Source organism: Panicum virgatum, chromosome 1N, assembly GCF_016808335.1.
Source record: "Panicum virgatum strain AP13 chromosome 1N, P.virgatum_v5, whole genome shotgun sequence".
In the NCBI taxonomy this organism is placed as follows: Eukaryota; Viridiplantae; Streptophyta; class Magnoliopsida; order Poales; family Poaceae; genus Panicum; species Panicum virgatum.
This window is the reverse complement of record NC_053145.1, coordinates 32932624-32946427: the sequence shown is the minus strand read 5'-3', so window position 1 is coordinate 32946427 and position 13804 is coordinate 32932624. Positions and strand designations below refer to the sequence as shown.

Here is a 13804-nt window from a genome sequence, read left to right as displayed (position 1 = left end):
CCTGGAGCTTTGCAACACATTTGTATTCCGTTTTCTCTTCTGGGGAGAGCAAAGCAGTGGTTCTATGCTAACAGAAGCTCAGTAAATACCTGGTGCACCAAGGCATTCCTCGCGAAGTTCTTCCCAACGGGCAAAACCAATGGCCTATGAGAGAGAATTTCAAGTTTTCAGCAAGCATCCAATGAGACCATTCTTGAAGCTTGGGAGTGACTTCATGAGTACATCCTACGTGTCTGCACCATGGGATGGATAATTGGCTCATATTGCAGAACATCTACAACGGGTTGACTCAAACAGCCAGTGACCTTGTTGACGCTGCTGTTGGTGGAGCTTTCTTCTCTTTGACCCCTGAAAGAGCTACATCATTAGTAGAGAAGATGGTTTCCAACCATGGTTGGAGTGATGACCGACTCCAATCACGTCAGTGAGGCATGCATTTCGTCAAGGAAGCCGACATGCTAGCTGCTAAGATTGATCTCCTCCTCAAGAAATTTGAGGGATATCCACAAGATAAGGCTCAAATGCAGACACTTCAAACCATATATGCTCGCATGACATGCGAGGTCTATGGAAACACCGAACATTCTGGCAATGACTGCCCAGAAACCCAAGAGGAAGCTTTGATTCTCAACAACAATGGGTTTCGTCCACAAGGAAGTTAGGGGTCGAATCAACCACGCCCATTTTATCAAGGAGGGAATGGAAATGCAAATTTCAACCCCAATCAGCCTACCTTGAGGGATTTAGTCTATGGTTAGGCGAAGATCAATGACACAATTCAGAAGAAGCTGGCCACCAACGGCAAAATCCTTGGAGACCATTTAGGCTAAGTTGGATGGATTTTCCATAGCCATCAAGAACCGGCTGAGTTTCAACAAGATGCTTCAGACTCAACTAGCTCAGTGAAACAGACCGGGTTCTCGAAAGGTGAACCCGACTCTCTGTATCGTTGTGATAGTCCCTGGATCAGTAGCTATCACATACAGAACTCATTTCAATCGAATATCACAGACACAACTCACGTTTACAACATCACATGGGTTTATTTAATACATAATCCAAAGGATTGTATTACGAATCTCAGAGTACAAGCCCCTTGGGCTAAAAGAAAACAAACAGAAAGCTGAAACGATATCTAATTTTCTGGGGAACTTCATCTTCCGAATCATCTCCACAGGCAGCTCGGAGTGTAGCTCGGGCCATCCTTCACATTGTCTTCCTTTGTCGTCCTGTCAACTCCTTTACTCGGATCCTGCATCTATCAGGCTATCCCCAAGGATGGGATAGGTTCACGTCACCATCCGTATGCAAGCTTTATGTGGATGCAAACGGTATAAGAGTAATGCCAAGGATAGGCTATGGTTTCCTATGCAAGCAACATATGAATAAGTCATCCAAATCATCTTTCAACACGGGCAGCTCCGGCATCCCGGACTCCCGGTCTCCTATCTTCCACTACAACTGTCTCAACCCTGTTTCGGTGCGGGAACTCTCTCTCCCCGCACCTCAGCAACTATCCGAGCAGGAAAAGTGGACTAGAGGGAGGTAGAAAAGTATATGTGGATCTACCTACAGTGTGGTGCTAGTTCCAGAGTTGTACATGACCGAGTACGCGGCTATACGTATAGTTTTCACCCTGCAGGAGTTGTACACCTGTACCCACTCGCCCCGAGTCTAGCCGGGGATCAGCCGACTTTCTCCGAGGCACCAGTCAACAAAACTAACAGTTATGGCACCATCCTACTCCCGGTCTGGGGCGCATCCTCCCGCGGTAGGTTGCCCGGGGCTGTGAAGCTATCTAGAATGGAATCCCCATGGATCCTGCGATCATGGGCGATAGGGTCCTGCCCTCACCCCTGACACTGAAACACTATCCTCCTGCAGTAATGGTGCCGCGCATAGCTAGCTCGGGCTGGGTCCCCCCTCATAAAGGATAAGTGCTGTGCACGTTTGACATAGTTCCGTCACTAGGGCCACAAAGTCAAGTCCTTCATCCAGCTGAGGCGAGCGTCTTCATCCAAGTTGGCATTCCGTCAACATGGTCTGCAATGGATACCCATTACAAGTATCTCCTCCAAAACTACACCTCTACTATGTTCCCACAGGAACGGTCTAGCACTTGCTGCAGGTGCCCGTCACCCATTACAGGTGCTCACAGGATCGTGCCCAACACACAATCCCCGGCTCCTGATCCGAAGATCAGGGAAAGGGTCCGCTCGCCCCTGCTGTAACCTAATCACTAACTCCCATATATGTGGAGGCAACTTCCAGCAAGCAAGGACTGTCATATATTTATTCCCATATCCCAAATCTCACTCATAGAAGCAATAGCATACAACAAATCATGTCTAAGCATGGGAAACAAGGAGTACGGTAATTAAATGGCTATGCAAGCTCATCTCATCACACTAAATTTTGGGAGCATAACGTATCTAGCAAGCAATGCCTAATAGGTATTCAATCGCGGACGGGCGTGAACCTGATAGGTCTTCATGGTCTTCCTTGGTCTCTGGCATCTTTTGGTCGTCCGGTACGTCCTTCTGGATCCTCCGGGTGTCGGGGTAGTCCTTCTGGATCCGCTGGTTGCTTGGAACGTCGATCAACTCCTTCTCGTTAGGACCTAGTCGTAATTATATTTAAACATAAGGACCAAAGTGCAAGAATGCACAAATCTACTCAAATAAGATCCAACTCATAACAAAACCTATTCTATCGGGTAGATCATGTTTTTAGAAGAATTATGAAACTGGTTTCATTATTTTCGGAGGTCCGGTTAATTCATTAAGAATTTCCTAAGATTAAACCATTTTTTGAAATTACTAAATGATTATCGGGAAAAGGGAAAGCACATAGTTAGCCACGTGGCAGTCTCTGGGCATGCCATGTGTCGGGCTTACGTCAGCATGGAAGTCAGCCAAATGGTGACATCATCATGGCTGTTGATGACGTCAATGTTGACTTGGTCAACATTGACCAGGTCAAAAGGTCGACTAGGGCCACGGCCCGGGGGTCAGCTGGGCCCACATGGTTTGGCAGCTTGGCTCGAGAACTGGGTCGGCTCGGATAATGGCTCAAGGTGAACGGGCCGGCTCAACAGCCCGGGAACTCAGCTCGGCTTGGCGGACTGGGCCGGCGGGGTACGGCGGCCGGTCTTCATGTTCTCTTCTCCTTCTTTGCTTTTTCTTCTTCTCCTTCATCTCGTTGATAGCTCCGGTCCCGCTAGTCGGTCTCCTCCTTCCCTCGCTACAAGGTGGTCCCACATGTCAGAAGTGGTTGGATCAGCTGCGGCTCGCGCGATCCAGAGTGGCTTAGCTCCGTGTGGTCTCCGTTCCGAGGCAGAGCAGAGTAGGCCGGCGGCGACGAGGTCTTCCTGGTGGTGACGGCGGCGGAGCGGATCCCGGGCAGGGCTAGGTGAAGACGAGGCTTCAGGCTGCGGAGTGCTACAGCGTGCTCGGGAACACGCAAGGCGAGGTCGGGGGCTTGGCAGCGAGGAAGGGCAAAGGCCTAGCCTCGACTGCCAGCGCGCGCGTTCACGCGCGGCGCACGTATGGTGTTGCCACGGCGGCAGCGGCGAGGTTAGGCAACGGCGGCATCGTGAGCATGGCCGAAGGGCACGTCTAGGGGACCGGCTTGGACGTGTGGTGGTGAACTGAGTTCGTGCACACGCTAACACTCGGAAAGCCGAGACACGGCGCGGTGAGACAAGGGCCAAGCGGGGTTAACAGGCTTGGTGTTCAATGAGGCTCCAGAGCGTGTTCGCGAGCAGAACGCGGGCATTCCGATCCATGGCGACGTGACGGGTCGGAAGTGGCACAAGGCCAGGGCCAGAACAGGGCAAGGGAAACAAGGCGGAGGTGGAACGCGACGGCGACGCGGCAAACCAGCAGCCGCGTCGCGTCGAGTGCGCGTGAGCACATGTTTGTGGCTGATTGCAAGGTGTTCGGCAGAATGCCGAAGGGCAGTCGCTGGCGCTCGGCCGCGTCGTAGGCGGCGGGTGTGCGTGCAAAGGCGCTAGGGCGGTGTTCTAGGCTGTTCTAGGCGACGGTGCTGCACCAAGGCAAGGTCACGTGCACCTATAGGTTGTGTGGTCATGCGCACCGTGAGTGCTCGACGAAATGCCCGAAAGGGCTCGCCTTGTGCGAACGCTGCGGCGTGGTTGGGTTCGTGCCCAAGCAAGGCTATAGCGCGGCGTGCATGTGCAAATGGGGCAGAAAGGCCCGGCCTTGGACAGCAAGGCATGTGCTCGAGCCGGATGCGGCCACGGCGAGGTCAGGCAGCGGCGCGGCGAGGCAAGGCCAAGGTTTTGGCCTGGCAGCCGGCCGAGAGGGCGACGGCGGTTTGCAATGTGTGGCGGCGACGCATCGGGCCCCTGCAAACGAAAGACTGGGATGGGGAAAGACCTATGGCTGCTATAGGAAGGGTCATCGGCGGCATACAGCTCACGCCGGCAGCAAGGAGAGGGACTGGACAAGGGGCAGCAGCACCTACCAACACAGGTCAATGGGGAACGGGGCGAGGCAGAGGCGAGGCGGAGCCGTGTCGAGTCGGTTCTATGCAGGCTACGCTGGAACGTCGACGTCGTCGATCGGGGGCGCCGGCATGGTGATGAACTCGGGCGGCGGCGTGCTTCTGCTCGATCCGGTGGTGTCCCGTGGGCAGCTTGGCGTCGGCATCGTTCTCCTCGTGCCCAGCGGCGGCGTCCTCTTCTTGCTCGGCGACGGCTCGATGTCCCTAGTACGGTGATGGTGTTCCTAGGCGGTGGCTCCTGCTCTTGCTCGGCTCCGGGCACAGCTATAGTGCCCTCCTCCTTCGCGGGTCCTGGCAGGGGCGGCGGCGGCGGCGGCAGCACCCCTCCTGGCTTCTTGGCGACGGCATGGTCCTCCTCGGCGAGCTCCTGCTCCTCCCCGGCTCCACGGTGGCAGTGCTGGTTCTCCTCCTCGGCGCTGCGACGGGGTGACCCGGCGCTTCCTCCTCTTCTCCTCCCTTCTCCTCCTCTGCTTCTCCTCCCTTCTCCTCCTCTGCTTCTCCTCCTTTATCCCTTTTCTCCTCTCTGTTCTGTGTTGGCGGCGCCAATGGAAAAGCAGGCCGGGCGGCTAGGGTTTGGTGCGGTGGCCGCGACGGTGGAGGGCTCTCGGCGCGGGCCTGCGGACGCGTGGCGTGCATCACGCGACCGAGGCAAGTGTTTGGGTCGCGCGTGCGGGCAAAGGCAGTCAAGGGCACCGCGCGGCATGCATGGGTGATGTGGGGAGCGCTGGCTGGTGAGGCGGTGCCCCCGCATCTTGTCGCGTTGCGAGGGAGGGCGCGGCGCTGTGAGCGGATGGCGGCGTGCGTCGGGTGGAAAGGGATAGGGGAGCAGGGAGGCGCACTGACAGGGCTTTCCCACCTCTAAGCGATACAAGGAGGAGAGGTGGCGTGGGGTATGTTGGGCTGGCTGTGTTTAGGGCCACGTTGGGGCTCAGCAAGCCGAGATGGCCTCCTGCTGATTGGGCTGAAGGGTGGTTTTGGCATTGGGCTGGTTAGGGATTGGGTTGTCTCCAGTGTTGTGGTTGGGCCGGACCGAACTGTGTTGGGTTTGGACTTGGGTCAAGGTAGAGCTTGGGTCTGGCCGGATCAGATAGGGCCGGATAGGGTAGGTCACGGGTTAGTGGTTATGGTTTTGGATTTAATTTGAATGGCACAATTCAAATTAAACCCCACACAAGGGTTAGCATTTGAAATTAAATTGAGGGAACACCTCAATTTAAATTCCACACTATTTTCACGCAAGGAAAACAAACCCAAATCAAATTTGAGTAAACAAGGTAGATGCAAATAAATCCGAGTAACTCCAAACATTGTCACACTAGCAAAATATTATCCTTAATTCTCATCAAAATTTTAATTACTAGGAATTTAAAGAGATAAAATTCTTACTTATATGAGTAAAACTACAGCACTAACACATAAATTTTTGAAACTCGCATTTTTTGACTATTTAACATTCCGAGAAAATCCGGGATGTTACACTCAGTTTGCTGCTGCTACTCCTGCAGTCAACACAGGAAAGATTCTAGGACAACTAGATTCCACCTTAGAAAGTGCCAATGGAGTAACTGCGAGATGGGGGAAGCCGTCACGGAAGACAACCCATTCCAATTATATAGAGAACCTCACATGACCCAAGAGAGGATCGTGGGGCGAATTAGCAGCATCATTCAGAGGAGACACTGGGACATCGATGATTAGTTGCTCGATCTACGACTGCTACTTGGAGCAAGCTCTCTGTGACCTTGGAGCAAGTGTTAACATTATGCCTAGGCACCATGCCTAACACTATCGAGTTACGCACTCTTGGCTCCCGGCAAGACAGAAAGCACTCTCAAATAAGTAGAACTTGCTACTTACGCAGATTAGGGATCCCACAGATCAATGACAGAAAGTAAACAAGTAACTAAAGTAAAGAGAACGACTAGCGAGATACCGACGAGAGACGAGGAACTTCACTCCAAAGATATTCCATTCCTCCGAGGTGGCTTACAAAATGGAGTAAGGCCGAGAGAACTCGGCACCGCTCCTTTACCTTCACTTTCGCCAAGACTCTCACCTCACACTCTCCCTATTCTACTAAGTGGGACTACATCTTGCTTGGACTCTTCTCCTATCCAAAATGGTGTGTGCTAAATGAGGGGTGGGGGCTCCCTTTTATAGGCCTCCAAGGTGGGTTGCTTAGCTTGTAAGCAAGGCTAAGGTTGCTTAGCTTGTAAGCTAAGCTATTGTTGGCTTGGCTTGAAAGCAAAGCTGTCCATGCATGCATGGTGGTTGTAACTTCCACTTGTGGGCTGCACACATGACGGTTGTAACTTCTCTTGAAGGCTGCACACGTTGCACAAAAAGGTCAGGCCGGCCGGCCTAAGATCTCCATCAAATTTGTGCCGCCTTTCTGTGGATGCTCTTGATTGCTTGATGAAGTCGGTTGCATTGGTGTTGGTCCGAAGTGAGACAGTTAGGGGCCGGGTGGCCTGGCCTAGGCCGGCCGGCCTAGGTTTGTCCCCCCTCTGCCCTCCGTTCCACCGACGTGTTAATCAACGCTTGTATTTTCCTCCTCAAGTCGGTTTAGGACTTGGTTCTAAGTTTGGTCACTGCAGGTGGACTCAAGTTGTCATTGCTCAAGCCTTTCAGTCTTGGTTTATGTATTTTGTATAAAACCACGTTGGATTGGCTTGTATTTGCACTCATGAGCACTCTGACCAAAGATGAGTCTGAATTGCCAAGGTAGATAGGCCGGCCGGCCTGGGTTTTCTCCCATTTTGGCCAAATTTCGTACATGTTGTTCCTGCATTCAAATACTCACCAAAACTCGTGGAACTTATTAATATAAGTGAATTTGACATGAATATGACCTTTGTTTCATGAAATCAGGCGGAGCATTGGCGGCGAAAATCACCAATATCGACCGCCAACACACCCCCACAGCCAGACTTTGCTTGCCCCGAGCAATAAGGTCGAAAAAGAGCGAAGCCTAGTTTCATGAACTCAAAGAATGCATAAGGTTTATTTCTAAACTTTCCTCATACTTTGGATTCTGGGTGGCTAACACCTTCCCCTTCGAATATTGATCCCAGAACAACTCGATGGAGAACATGATTCACTTACTTTTCTCTGTACTTGGAGGTTTTGCAAGATTTTCAAAACAGGAGGCATGCTCTCATCTCTTTCAACTCACTCTTAGTCTCTCATTTTGTGTTTGAATCTCACTAAGGTCTTTAGAGAAAACCTCTCCTAGTTTAAGTAGGCTTCTGTGTGGCTCAAGGTAGGGATAAACTTGCATATCTTCCTCATTTATTTTGCAGGATCAAACATCTTGTCTTTGAGAGATCATGTCATCTTTAGAACTTGGCCATGTGCATGTGTGAGTGAGGGATGAATGTCCCTTTGAGTGGTGTTTGACTTTGGTTTCTCCATCTTTCCCCTTTGTCTTTTTTTTTTCTTGAGTAAGATTGTTGCTCACTCTCTCTTTTTTTAGGGAGATGGAGAGCTTTAGGTGAACCACTTTTGACGGACTTTATTAATTAACGTGCACAGTTTATGACCAAAGTACTCGATGATCATGACATTTCTCAAAAGGCAATTATGTTTGATCAAGCTCAAAATGTCGAAAGATAGGTATGTGGGTTCAATTCTATTCATGTATGGCTCTGGATAGGACTTTGTATGGTTGAAAGTGAATGAGAGTTGCCTCTTTTTAGCTTTTTAAAGAATCTCCAAGACTTCGAATTAGAAAGAACATGTCTCTCATTTCATTATATCATGAGGGTCAATAAACAAAAGTTCAAGTGATCCTATCATGTAAGTTCCAATGATAACAAGTACTCGCATAAGAAATAAAACTTAGGCACCTTTGGAAGTCATGTGTGAATTCATCTCTTCCATGGGTTTCATCCAAATTTTAATTTATTTCATTTAGAACTAATTTGAATGAAAATCAGGAAGGAAAAGAAATATGGTGTCACAAACCTCTGTGAAGAGTTGTCATGTCGATGTTTTAGTTAGGCACGGGTCTAATCTAGCTACCTAATCTTAAGTTGCATCAAATTTTGCTCAACTTCGCCAAGGAGTCCATCTCAGTGTTGTTCATGATGTTCTTGTGTGCACTTGATGAAAATATCAGAATAGGGGGGTCGGTTGTGTCCACCTGAGCTTGAAGCATTTATTTCATTTTATTTTAGTTTTTTTTTCAAACATAACTGGGCGCTACTGAAACAAAACTTGAGAAATAAACTGGCGCCCATTATCCTAAACTTGGGTAAGGCACGTTTAAGTCTGGTGATGAACATAGACGGGGGCTCTAGCTCGGATAACTCATAGACGTCTATTTCTTTGAGTTCCGGTAGTTCGGACTCGAGGAATATTAACGATATTCTCGTCATCGTCCTGGTGACTATATTAGATTATCAAACGAAGGTGGGAATTAAAGAGTAGTACCTTATTTCCCAACTTGAAATGCTTGATCTTGATCCGCTTATCATGTCATATTTTCATCCGCTCCCTTGTAGAGCTTGGAGCTGTGGTAAGCCTTCTTCCTCCATTCATCCAATTTAGCCCATTGGATTTCCCTTTTAACCCCGGCTGATTGGAGATCCATTTTTCACCTCTTAATTGCTCCATGGGATCTGAATAACTCAAGGTCAACTGGTGTATGGCAAGTTTTGCCATAGATGAGCTGATGCGGTGTTTGTCCTGTCGGTGTCTTGAAGGCTGTTCAATATGCCCAGAGTGCCTCGGGTATCATGTTATTCCATCCTTTCCTCATGTCATTCACTATCTTTTGCAGAATGTTTCTGATCTTCTTGTTAGATGTTTCTGCCTGGCCATTGGTCTAGGGATGGTATGGAGTAGCAGCCCGGTTGTTTTACTCTCAACTCACTGAGATACTTCCTGTAGGTCTTGTCTTGTGAGGTGTGAGCCTTCACCACCAAACATGACTCTTGGAAATTCAAAACAAGGAAATGTGATTTCCTGAATCATCTTCTTTGAATTCTTCGAGTCGGCCGCAACACAGGAAGTGCTTCATCTGTCTGGACAAATAGTCTATGGCCTCCAAGATGCACTTGCTCTGACATAGGGAAAGACTCACAAAGTGAACTCCCCATATGTCGATTACTTCCAACTGAAGGTTGCTCTTCAGTGGCGTAGCATCTGACATCTTGGGCACCGCACAGATTCTTTAGCGTCTCAAAACTTGGTTGGCTAGAATTATGCATTCTGTCAAACCTAATCATAGATACTGAATACTCCGTTGTGTCATCCTTATGGTAAGAAGTAGCACGCTTAATAATCTCGCGGGTCTCACATAGCGAGATGTAGTGGTTGGAGTAAACCACTAGCACAGACTTTGAATGGATAGGGGTTCTCCCAAGGGTGGTACTTGCTGAGGTGTATATAACTTCTTCTTGTCTTCATCTAGAGATATATATCCAGTCTCCATAAAATTCACTTAGTTCTAATACCTTGGACTGGATATAGTGATCTCCAAAAGAGTATCATCTCTCGAGAAGTAAATTGGTTTCTTGAATTCTTGAGAGATGAGCAGCCACATAATTTTCTTCTCCTTCCTTAACTCTGATTTCCAGATTGAATTCTTGTAGGAGCAGAATCCAACGGATGAGTCGTGGCTTGTCTTCCTTCTTGATCAACAGGTGCTTTAGTGTAGCATGATCCGTGTATACTATCACCTTAGCACCAACCAAGTAGGAGCTGAACTTAAGGCAAATACCAATGCCCAAAGTTCCTTCTCCGTTGTTGCATAACTGAGCTCCAGTCAATGTCTTACTTGCATAAGATTTGGCATAAGGTTGATTATCCTTGCATTGACCCGGCACTGCTCCAACGGCGTAGTCATTTACATCGCACGTGGTCTCAAAAGGAAATTTCCAATCGGGAGGATGCATGATGGGTGAAGAAACGAGTGCCTCATGGCACTCAATGTCCAAGGACAATCTTTTCTCTGACCATAAAGTGACACTACTCCCAATTAGGGTCAAAGTGTGTTTCTTGGCAACTCTTGAGAACTTTGTCTGAATTCTCAAGTTAATCTTCGCCAGGGACTAAGAAATCATCCATGAAACCCTTCATGATGCTCTTGATTTGGTCAGAAAAAGTCGTCATCTTACACCTCTGAAGTAAAGCAGGTGCGTTGCAAAGACCAACGACATTCACTGGTAGGCGAATACCCGAGGCAGCGGGACTGCTTATTGGCATAGAATGTTCTAGAGTAAGGGATAGACCATGTATGTAACTTACCTCTTTTGTAACAACCCAAATAGGCATAGAACTAGCTGTAGTACAAAGGAAACTATCCAATTGTGTTGTAGTTGGACCCCAACTGTACTCGGCTAAGACTTTCCATGTAACCCTATTCCCCCGGATATATAAGGGCGGGCAGGGACCCCCCAAACAACCATCAACACCTAAGGCAATACAAACCACACAGGACGTAGGGTATTACACGAACTCGCGGCCCGAACCTGTCTAAATCTTTGTGTTTCTTGTACCACCGAGTTCCGGAGCAGTCGATCCCTATCTACAAACCCTACTGCTAAGGGTATCCGTGAGCAGGCTTGGCGGTAAACACCGACAGCTGGCGCACCAGGTAGGGGATTCGGCGAGTTCACCAGCGAATTCGATGGCCGGATCAAGCAACGCCAACAATGTGCCGGAAGGCACAACCCTCGTTTTTGGTTCCTGGGCATGCACGGCTGACCGAACAGGAGGCTTCTCTAGCCACCTTGTCATGCCCAATTCGCCTAAACCAAGAACCCGCTCCCAGCTCGCCGGCATCTACAAGTCTGCGGATCTCGACGAAAAAAGAGTTCTACCCGAACTCGACTTGGATAATCCAGAAAACGTGTCAACTTTGACCCGAACTCTCGGTTCAGTCGAGTTCGACACAAACTCTGACTCGACTCGACTAATCAAGTACAGTAAACGAGTCGAGTCCAACTCGACTAAGAATCTCAAGTCCAATCAGGACTCCCTTCCTAACTTGGTTATATATGCAACACCGCAAGGACGGACAGTGCATCTGAGGAAGGCACAAGATCCCAATGCTTCTGCTTCACAGCCAGCGGATCTGTCCTAACAACAGACCACTCCCTTAGACCCATCCTCAAGCAAACAAGACCAAGAAGTTCAAGACCTCTGCTGTGAAATCCTCATGGTTCGTATCTCCGAAGAACCCGAGGGTGATCCCATGGAGCGTCTTAATCTCGACGACTACGATTCTGATGATTTCGACGAGTACCTTTCCAACAACATGGAAACTACTATTCCCACAATCACTGAAGCCCAAACTACCACCAAGGAGGATCCACCAGCTCCTCTAGCGGTGACTGTTACCGTCCAACTGGATGAGCAGCATCCAGCAGAAGATCTCTATGAACGTCGTCGCCAGCTCAACCAGAAGAGGGCATTCAGGCTTCAGCGCCTCGCTAACACCGACAGCTGGCGCGATGCTATTCGAGAACCATACAAACTCGACCCTATTCAAGAATACTATGCCTCCCAAGGCACCTACGGATACAGTGCATCATATCTACTATTATAACTGAGTGGGCGCGATGCTGCCTATACTCAGGACCCTTGAGTATAACTACTCGACACATCAAGGGATTCCACAATCCTAACAAGTACTTGACTTTACAAGAATATTCAACATTTGTTTAGCAGTACTTTTGGCTCACACGCCAACTCAATTACAATAAAAGTTCAAGGAGACTCAGCCCTGCTCAAGGACTCTACAATTTGATCAGCCACTCTGGAGGTTTCCACCAAATATTGACGGAACTGATCATCAGTACAATCAGCTTTAGCTCCTTGTCCAGGAGCATCCAGGCGAGTGGTTGGCCAATAAGATTTCACTAGCCCAAGTACGTGACCCACGTACTGGCGGGTGATGGTGGAAACAAATCTCTCGAAGGCTCCAGGCACCCTACGAAGCCTCCCGGCCAGTGTGAGCAGTTCATCTCCATCCCTAACTGGGATATCCATGGCCTCGACTACCTCTAAGGCAGCATCCTTGACTTCTTTCTGCTCCACGAGTTCTCAGTGCATCGAGTCTCGTAACTCCAACAAGGTTTTGAGTTGCTAGAAAGTCGACGCCGCCTCCCGATCAGAGTCATCCTTGATCTTCTTGAGCTTCTTTATTTCATCTGCGTTGCGGTACATAAGAATCTTTAGATCCAGTACTAAGCATTCCTGAATCTTTAAAGATTTTGCACAAGCTGTGTACTCAATAGAAAGAAAAACTTATAAACACTAAGCAGATCTACTAGTCGAATCCATATCAAATGTTAAAGACTAACCTTTCTTAGACTAGGAGAGCTTCTTCAGCTTTCCCTCAATAGCAGTCTTCTCAGACGAGAGTGTCTTAACCCTCTCTTTCAGGGCATTCAACTCTGCCTCGTCCTAGGACTGGCTACCCTTCCGTCCTAGCGCTTCCTGCAAAAACAAAAAGATCAGTATACTACTCGATCTACTACAAAAAGTACTCAAAGTATTCGACTATTTACCTCTAGTAGCTTGACAGCAAGCTCCACCTTCTCTCGTGGAAAGACACTTCCCGATGTGACCTGGGAAGTACTCGCCAGCACCTCAGCTATGGCCCTTTGGGGCACATCTTCAGCTCTCCCTGCAGCCTTCCCTGTGGTTTGGGAGTCTAAAGAAAGAACATGCTACGTAATAACATTAAGAGCAATAAATAGATGCCTTTCCTACAAGGTGTTACAAGCTTATCTGCATGGCTCTTCTTGGGCTGTCCATCAGTGCCTCCCTTAGGAAGCTTTTTACCTTCTCCCCCTTCTGGAAGTTTGCTGCTTCTGTCACCTTCCGGGATTTCCTCATTGCCCCTCTCCAAGTTCGGTAATGGAGAATCTCGAAGCATGGAGTCGACGATAGCCTCCGCATCGTGAACACTCATCTCAGGAGTGTTCGGGGGCTTCTCCAGCTCTGATTGGGAAACCGAGTTGCCCTCAGCCTCCAAGTTGCCCTCCAGGATTACATCTCTGCAAAGACAAAGTAGTTAAAAGCTACTAGACTCAAAATCAGATCCTATGGCTACAAGTTCTAAGGAACTTATGTAGGAGCTCTTATCAGAGTAAGCCCCTTGATGCCAAATCTATGGATCGCTTCACGCGCATACAATGGCGGCCGGTGGAGTAAAACCTAAGTTACCATTTCATTTTATAATAGCGGTAGCAACATGGTTACAACACCCAACAGGCCAACAGTCCGTTGCAAATCGTGAAAAAAACAGGATTTTAAAGAGACA

The 13804-nt window shown here is 48.8% G+C and overlaps 1 long non-coding RNA gene across 1 annotated transcript; it reads right to left on the bottom strand.

Annotated features, from left to right (window-relative positions):
* Nucleotides 1-1046: 1046 nt before the first annotated feature.
* LOC120654051 lies at nt 1047-6633 on the bottom strand. The gene is made up of 3 exons (XR_005666958.1): nt 6461-6633; nt 2480-2620; nt 1047-1266 (listed from the first exon to the last, which is right to left on the bottom strand). It is a non-coding gene; the product is annotated as an uncharacterized LOC120654051 (long non-coding RNA).
* Between the last annotated feature and the right edge of the window lie 7171 nt (nt 6634-13804).